The following is a 9,325-nucleotide window of genomic DNA, read 5'->3' on the forward strand; positions in this document are numbered from 1 at the left end:
GTGGTCTTCAAGGCGCCCAGACCCCACGATCACGGGGCGGGGAATGGTCGCCTCACCCGTCCTCTCGATCTTGCTCGCTCGCCACGCGCCTCCATGCAGGTGGCAGGCGATGGAGGCGGGAAACCGGGCCATCGCCGATTGGGGCAGCGGGTCGGTCCTGATTCCCTGCGCCTCCGATGGCTGGATTGGCTGAGTAGGGCAGCCGAGCCTCGACCCCGCCCCTTTATAAGGAGGGGGAGGGGGGTGTCATCCCACATTCTCTCAGCATCCATCCTCTTCCACCTTCGCTCCTTTCTTCCACCCGCCTTGGCGAGAGGGGGTGTTGGGCCTTCGACGGTGGCGGCGAGGGTCGCCGCTCGACAGCGCGTTCCCCCTTCCCAAGATCCTGCGGTGGCGGAGCCGGCTACGAGAGGAAGGGGGAGGGGCGAGGCCAAGGTCGCCGTGGCGCTCGAGGAAGAGGGGGACGAGGCGGCACAATGGTTGTGCCTCCGCCAGCGATGCCCCCCGCGATGGAGGGCCACGTCGGGGACCAGCCCCGCGAGTTCTTCATCAGGCTGCGCCGGCCACCGCGGCGTCGTCTCCGCCTCCCCACCCCATTTGCTCGGGAGATGGAGCTCGATCCGCCCCAAACCCTCAGGCTGCACATGAGGGGCTGCGGGAACGGCGGCACGCGGGTCGACGTCGACTTCCCTGCTCCTCACGTCATGTACCTCCGTCGCGGATGGAAGACGTTTGCTCGCGTCCACAGCCTGATGGCGGGGCTCGTCCTCTACTTCAAGTTAGTGGAGGGCGGCCTGCTCTCCATCAAGGTCTTTAGAGATCTTGGAATTCGCCTAAAGTGCTGCTTGGAGAGCTCCTCCGACGATGAAGATTCCTCCTTGAGCGGGAGTGACGAGGAGGACAGCGACAATGACGACGAGGGAGTCGAGCGGCGGGATGCCGACCCCGACTCCGACTGACCGCGTCGCCCCTCCCTCGGCCACGCGCCCTGCCGAGGGCCTTCCTCGCCAAGCTCTCCATTGGGGCGCTCCCCGTCGTCTCCTTGGGCGGCTGGCATAGGAGGGCCGGAGAAGGCGAAGAAGGCGGGTGGCGGCTGTCAAGTCGGAGTACGCGGGTACCGACGCCTTCGTCGCGTATTGCCGGCCCGCTGCCTCGTCTTCCAGCTCCTTTCCCGGCACCAAGATGTTCTCTTGGTGCCTTCTGCTCCTCGTACCTTGCCTAGGCACTCTTTTTGCCCTCCTGTTGTCTTGTTCCACCTTCTGAGGAGAGGGACAAGAAAGGGATTACGGGCATCTTATCTCTTTTTAGTTTGTAAGCCTGCGGGCACTTGTTAATTTTAAGACTTGTAATCCCCTTGCTCATGTTTTTAATTCCGTATGAACTGTACTTGTATGGGATGTTTTTAATGAAAAAGGGTGTCTGTCGGGTTCTTTGTGCGTGAGCGAGGCCCATGCCAAGGAACGAATCCTTGTTATTTTTAGGATAAACATTGTCGCCCGGCAACAGGCCTTGTCGTCCCCTGACTTCAGTCGACCATTCTCACGCTTTTGGCGGAGGCAGGGTGAAGTAGAGTTAGGCCTCTCGTTCATTTCCTTGCCACCGCGTCTACGACCCGGTTCTGTCCCAGGGACTTGGGTACAAGAAAAGGGGGAGCACGGTGGTCTTGGAGTAAAACGAGGTTTCATTTGTCCCAGTTCCATACGGAAATGCACAACAGGGGATGAAGGACTTATCTGAATCCGCAGCCCCTGGCAACCTTGGCTTATCGTGGTTAGATCCTTGTGTCTTCAGCCCCCGGCAGTCCTGGCTTGCCGGGGCGGAGCGCCGGTTTGTCCTCTTTCTCCCAAGCGGCTCAGCAGAAGTGTCCACGTGCCCTACGAACCAAAGAGGACAGAAAGACGCATACTCGACCTCTAGGCTAGGGGTTAGTCGCCGCTAAGCACTATCAACCCTAACCGAGGAAGAGACTTAAACTAGCATGCATGCTAAAACTTAGGGCGCTAGCGCTTCGTTTATTTATGCTCAGGGTCTGCGCCTGGCTTTGTACAGAGGGTTACATGCCTTGCCGGCAAAGCTTGTACAAAAGGTGGCTTGCCGGGAGGCCCGGCAACTGCGCCTTATGGGTAGAACTTGCGAAGATGTTCGATGTTCCAGGAGTTGCTCACTGGGACAGCATCTTCGGTGTCCAGGTGGACTGCGCCGGGTTTGGCGACTCGTATTACCCGATAAGGGCCTTCCCACTTTGGCGTCAACTTGTTGGAATTCTTGGCCGACTGAACGCGACGAAGAACAAGGTCGCCTTCCTCAAAGCTCCGGGCATGGACCTTGCGGCTATGGTAGCGGCACAAGGCTTGCTAGTAGCGTGCTGCTCTCACAGCCGCCCGAAGACGATCTTCCTCAAGGAGCGTCGCGTCATCTTGCCGCAATTGCTCTTGCTCAAGCTCGTCATAAGCGAGCACTCGAGGTGACCCGTATGTGAGTTCCGTGGGGAGAACTGCTTCTGCCCCGTATACCAGGGCAAAGGGTGTCTGGCCGGTGACTCGATTTGGCATCGTTTTGATCTACCAAAGAACCGCCGGCAACTCATCAATCCAGTGCCTTCCACTCTTGTGCAGCCTGTCAAAAGTCTTTGTCCTCAGGCCTCGCAACACTTCAGCATTTGCCCTCTTCGCCTAGCCATTGCTCCGTGGATGTGCCACGGACGCGAAACATACCTTGCTGCCGAGGTCTTGGATGTATTGCATAAAGGTGTGGCTTGTGAACTGCGTGCCGTTGTCGGTGATGACTCTGTTTGGCACACCAAAACGGCACACTAGCCCCTTGAAGAACTTGACAGCTGACTGTGTTGTCACCTTCCTCATTGCTTCCACCTCCGGCCACTTTGTGAACTTGTCGATCGCAACGTACAAGTACTCAAAGCCCCCGATAGCGCGGGGGAAAGGGCCCAGGACCCCAGACCGAGAATGGCCAGGAAAGAGGAATTGTTTGAAGGGCTTGAACTGGTTGATGAAGCTTCTTCGAATGGAACTGACACGCTTCACACTTGGTTACTAGTGCCGTTGCATCCTGGAGGGCAGTGGGCCAGAAGAAACCCTGCCGGAACGCCTTGCCGGCAAGGGCCCTCGATCCCATGTGGGAGCCACATATGCCTCTGTGTATCTCCGCCAACAGCTCCAGTCCTTCCTCCCGGGGAATGCACTTCAATTTCACACCGTTCGGTCTCTTCCTGTACAAGACGTCATCGACGAACTGATACATGGCAGACCGACGGGCTACTTTCTCCGCTTCTTCCTGCTCCTCAGAAAGCTCCCCTGTTTGGAGGAATTGGACTGTATGCCGTGCCAATGCCGGAGCCTGGGGCTCGACGGCAAGGACTAATGGCATTTCTTCTGCCATGGGAGCGGCCGTCTCCACGGCCAGGGCTTGACGGCCTGCCGGAGTCAGTCGCTCCTTGGCAGGCTCAGAATCCGCAGCAACACCCTTGCCGGCGGCCCCTGGGGGCTCAGCGGGAAAGTACTTGTTGGGGCCTGATTTCCTTCGTTTGTTCTGTTCCGTTGATGGTTCGACGGATGGTTGAGTTAACCGAAGCAAAAAAGTATCTGGTTCCACAGGTAGCTTGAATGCAGCGCGCTTTGACAGGTAATCAGCGATGTCGTTCTCTGCTCGGGGAACGTGCTCCGCTTGTATACCGTCGAAGCGCTCCTCCAGCTTCCTCACCTCATCTACGTAGGCCTCCATCAACGGGCTCTGATAATCTTTGTTGACTTGTCTGACGACAAGCTGCGAATCATCCCTGAAGATGAGCTTCTTAACCCCGAGGTCTGCCGCGATCCTGAGACTGGCAAGCAGCCCCTCGTACTCAGCAGTGTTGTTTGTGGACATCTTCCTGGGAAAGTGCATCTGGATTACATACTTGAGGTGCTCTCCGGTGGGTGCGATAAGCAGCACACCGGCACCGGCGCCTTGCAGCGAGAAAGCCCCATCAAAGTACATGATCCAGTCGCGACTTGCTTCCTTACCGGGGAGAGCGGTCTCCTGGATTTCTTCGTCGGGCGTTGAGGTCCACTCCGCAATGAACTCCGCCAGGACTCTGCTCTGGATCGTCGAAGTACTTTCAAACTTCAAACCAAAGCTCGACAGCTCCAAGGCCCACTCTGCAATCCTCCCGGTTGCGTCTGGATTATGCAATATCCGTTGCAACGGGAGGCGGGTGACGACAGTGATCTCGTGTGCTTGGAAGTAATGACGCAGCTTCCTCGAGGCCATAAGGAGGCCAAAGAGCAATTTCTGCACACCAGAGTATCTTGACCTAACCCCCTGCAAGAGGGAGCTGACAAAATAAACCCGGTGCTGCATCATCTTGTTCCTCTGCATTACTTCTCTTGGTCGCACAGGTTCTGTCCTGCCAACGTCAAACCTTGCCGGGGGTCCTGCCTTGCCGGCACACGGCCCTGCCAGAGGAATCTCTGGCTCGCCATCCACCGGCCCTGCCGTTGCCACTGCCTCTTCATCGACCTCCCTCTGCGCCACCAGCGCGGCGCTGACCACTTGATTCATCGCCGCCAGATATAGCAGCAATGGCTCTTGTGGTTTAGGTGCAACCAATATTGGCGTAGAGGAAAGGTATTTCTTCAGATCCTGCAACGCTGCTTCGGCCTCTGGGGTCCACTCCATTGGGCCAGCCTTCTTCAGGATTTTGAAAAAGGGGAGGGCACGCTCAGCGGACTTGGAGATGAATCTGCTCATGGCGGCAACGCAGCCAGCGAGCCGACACACATCCTTGATCCACTTGGGTGCCTCAATCTGCTCAATAGCCTTGATCTTGTCTGGGTTCGCCTCGATCCCACGTTGTGACACAAAGAACCCGAGAAGTTTGCCGGACAGGACTCCGAAGACACACTTCTCAGGGTTCAACTTGAGGTTGATCTTGCGCAAATTTGCCAACGTCTCCTCCAGATCTTGTACAAGTGTTGCCCTGTCCTTGGTCTTGACCACTATGTCATCCATGTATGCTTCCATATTTCTATGCAACTGGGGCTGAAAACCAATTTGGACTGCTCTTGCAAACGTTGAGTCAGCACTCTTCAACCAGAAAGGCATCCGTAAAAAGCAATACGTACCACATGGGGTGATGAATGTTGTCTTCTCTTCATCTTCTCTTGTCATGAAGATCTGATGGTATCCTGAGTAGGTGTCAAGGAATGACAACAGATCACACCCGGCCGTGGAGTCAACAATCTGGTCGATGCGCGGCAACGGGAAAGGGTCCTTGGGACAAGCCTTATTGATATCTGTGTAATCAATACACAGCCTCCACTTCCCGTTCGCCTTGCGTACCACCACCGGATTGGCCAACCACGTCGGATGGAGCACTCCTCTCACCAATCCTGCCGCTTCCAACTTCCTGATCTCTTCTGTGATAAACTCTTGCCTTTCCAAAGCATGCTTCCTGACCTTCTGTTTGACGGGCCGCGCATGAGGACAGACAACAAGGTGGTGCTCAATCACCTCCCTGGGAACGCCGGGGATGTCGGATGCTTGCCATGCAAACACGTCGACTTTCGCCCGCAGGAAGGTGACGAGCGTGCCTTCCTATTTGCTGTCGAGGGTGGAGATTATGGTGAAAGCCCCTCCCGTGCAATCCTCCTTGACGGACACCTTCTTGGTCTGTGGCGGTGCAGCTCTAGATTTCTTGCTCTTGCAGGTGGAGCTCTCTGGCACGTCCTCGACGGTAGCGTAACACTCCGAAGAGGTGCGCTTGCCGGAGTAGGTGTGAGAGGTCTTGCCGGTCTTCTTCTTCCCTTTCGGTGCTTCAGCGGCAGGAGCAAGTGCCTTGGCTGCAGCTGCTGCAACTGCTTCCTGGTAGAGTAGGTCGGCGCAGATCAGCACATCCTTCTTGTCGCAGGGGACGGTGATGATGGTCATCGGCCCAGGCATCTTCAGCGTGTTGTATGCGTAATGCGATGCTGCCATGAACTTGGTTAGTGCCGGGCGGCCGAGGATCCCGTTGTAGGGCAAGGGGATCTCGGCTACATCGAAGACAATCCTCTTCGTCCTGTAGTACAGCTCGCCTCCAAACCTCACAGGCAACATGACCTTCCCCTTCGGTTGGCTCCTTCCCGGGTTGACCCCTTGAAACGTGCCCGTCTCCTCGAGGTCTCCGTCGGGAATTTGCAGCCTCTTGATCACAACGGGCGAGATTAAGTTCAGACCGGCCCCGCCGTCAACCAGCATCTTGTTCACATTGAGGTGGCATATCGTTGGTGAGACCAACAACGGCAAACACCCGACCGCAGTGGTGCGATCAGGGTGGTCCTCGGCATCAAAGATGATGGGCGTGTTGGACCACTTCAGCGGCTTCTGGGCGTCACTGCTTGAGCTGGCGGTGAGAAGTGTGCAGCGAGGCGCCACCATCGATGCACATGGCCTCCATAGCCTTCTGAAATTCTTGCTCGCCGGACTCGTCGTCCTCGTCATGATCATCGTCTTCCTGCTTCTTGTCACGGCCCCGAGTGGGCCTCTCTTGCTGGTTATCCTTGCCGCGGCGGCCTCCTTGGCCGCCACGCTTCTTGCCGGATCCTTCGGCACCATCTTGACCCTTCTCCTAGTCCCGCCTATCATACTCGGCCTTTTGCTTTTCGGCAAGCAGCTCGACCTGTTGGCAGTTCTGGAGGTCGTGGCCCTTAGTGCGGTGGATCTTGCAATACTACTTGTCGGAGCCTCCTGGCTTGTCGGCAGCTGCCAAGGCCCAGCAGGCGGCGCACCCGGCAATCTCCTTGCCGGGGTCGTCTGCCTTGGCCTTCTTGGCAGCGCCGGTGTCGTCGGATCCCTCGACGGCAAGCACGGCCTTGCCCTTGTGTTTCCTGTTGTGACGCCAGCCCTTCTTCATCGAGGCGGCGGTGTCTTCATCAGTAGAGTCGGTTTCCACGCCGGTGTCCTCGCCGGGGTACTTCCTTCCCTCTTCAGCCCGGGCGCACCTATCGGCCAGAACATAAAGTTCGGCCACATCCTTAACCTTGTTCATCTCCAGCTCTTCACGCATCTTTCGATTGTGCACGTTCTGATGGAACGCGCTAATCACGGCGGCAGGATGAACATCGGGGATGTTGTACTGCACCCGGCTGAACCTCTGTATGTACTTGCGCAGGGTTTCCCCTTCCTTCTGGGGAATGATATGCAAATCACTGGCCTGGCCATGAGCTTGGTGGCCTCCGGTGAAGGCACCAACGAACTCATGGCACAGATCCGACCAAGAAGAAATGGAATCCGCCGGCAAGTGCATCAACCAAGACATGACGTTGGGCTTCAGTGCCAACGGGAAGTAATTGGCAAGCACCTTGTCGTCGCGAGCTCCAGCAGCTTGCATCATGATGGTGTAGATGCTGAGGAACTCTAATGGATGGGTCTTGTCGTTGTACTTCTCGCCGACGTCAGGCTTGAACGTGCGGTGGGACGGCACTGGAACTGCCGCAGCTCACGGGTAAAGGCTGGGCAACCCACCTCATAAGGTAGGCCGCCGGAGCCCCCCGGTGCTGGGTGGTCCATAGCGGGTCCTGCCCGCTTATCCGACTGGTGGTGTGTATCACGTCGGCGCTCGATGGTGGTTCTAGAGTCTTCATGGGCTCATTCTCGAAGAATTTGGCGCTGGTCGTGGTGGGTCCATGGGTCGGATGATGCTATGGAAATGTTATCACAAGCGTCGTCATGACGGACCGACACCGGCGACAACTGGCGCGGGGGAGGAGAGTGCACTGTGGCTGCAGCTCCCCCGGTCCTTCCACTGCTGGCATGTGGTGGCTCGACGGAGCGCCGACCCAAGAGCCCCACCGGTCGCGGATCATCTTTGTTGGCGACGGCGACGAGGCTCCAGATGGTGGCCCTCCATTCGTCGAGCTTCTCCGCAGCAGGAGGGAAGTCGAGGAGTAGTTGCACGCGCGGCAAAGCTTCTGCTGGCGTGGGTGGTGGCGAAAGCTGCGTGGATCGTGGCGCGATTTGACTTCTAACCACGTTAGAAGGAGCTCTATCACGGCCCAGCGGCTGCGTGCCATTTTCGCCAGCACTTCGGCGGGCATGCTGGCCTCCTTCGTCCCGCAGATGATGCACAGGGCTCTTCCAACGGCGGTGTCAAGGGTCACCGGCGTGGTGACGCTGCTCGTCGCGCACACCCTGGGAAGAGCACGCTATGCGCGTTGGGGTGGGCGTCTTGGAGGTCGCCGCGCCGCCCATGGGTGGTACGGCGACGCCTCCAGAGGGCCCCGCGCCGCTTGCGGGGGGCCCAGCTCCGTCTCTGGATTTTGCGGCGTGCGGCCGGTTGTCTTGCGCACGAACGACGCCGCTCGCCAGGCTTTGACTGCCAGAGCGATGTTGGTGCTCGCGGGCCGCGCCTCAGGTCCTATCCGCGACCGGCCCGCTGCTCGCCCGCACCGGTACGGGCCGTCTGGCTCCTGACGAGCCATGACGTGGCCGCCTTCTTCTTGGGAGCCATGACGATGAAGAACTGCTAGGCTAACTGCTAGACCGGATTTCCACAACTGCGCCCCCTACCTGGTGCGCCAAAGATGTCGGTGGGAACGACACCTATGGGGTCACTTGGATCCCTTCTACGGTTGGCGGGTGCGAGGTTGTGCAAAGAGCGGGTCTGACAGGAAGCACACGGGTCGTTTACCCAGGTTCGGGCCGCGAAGATGCGTAATACCCTAGTTCTGCTTTGGTGGATGTATTGAGTGTTCTTGTGTTCTTGAGCTAGCTACGGGGTGCAACTTGCCCAAAAGAGCCGAATCCCACTCCTGGTCGCCTCGGGCCTCCTTTTATAGGCAAAAGTGGTTGCCACAGTGGCACACAGGAGGTGGAAAGGTCTACAATTGATAAGCCTATGCTCTGGAACCGTAGGACAAACGCATTTAATGCCCTGCCGACATGTCCGCCTTGCTTTATCGGGGACGGCAAGGAAGCACGTCCCAGCTATCGCCGCCTCACCTGGCCTTGACACGCGTCCGAGCTGACCAGGCATCGCGGCGCCATGTTGGCTGGCTGCTGGGCTGGCGCGGTGGTGGAGCCTTCACGAAGGGTTGCATGCCACCACGCAGCTGCTTGCTGAGTTAGTGTAGAGGCCGCCCGTCGCCACGCAGGTGCCTGCCCAGCTGGTTGAGCTAGCAGCTGCTTGGGGACGGCGGTGGAGTCTTGGCTGGTGCGGTCCTGGCAGTGGCCCCGCTGATGCCCTCGGCAAGGGTCTTGCCGGGGGCCCGGCAAGGGTCTTGTCGTGGCGTTGCAATCGTCCCCGACAAGGCGCTTGCTGGGGGTCTTGTGGATTTCCTCGGCCAGGATC

Source organism: Aegilops tauschii, chromosome 6 (assembly GCF_002575655.3).
Source record: "Aegilops tauschii subsp. strangulata cultivar AL8/78 chromosome 6, Aet v6.0, whole genome shotgun sequence".
Taxonomy (NCBI): Eukaryota; Viridiplantae; Streptophyta; class Magnoliopsida; order Poales; family Poaceae; genus Aegilops; species Aegilops tauschii.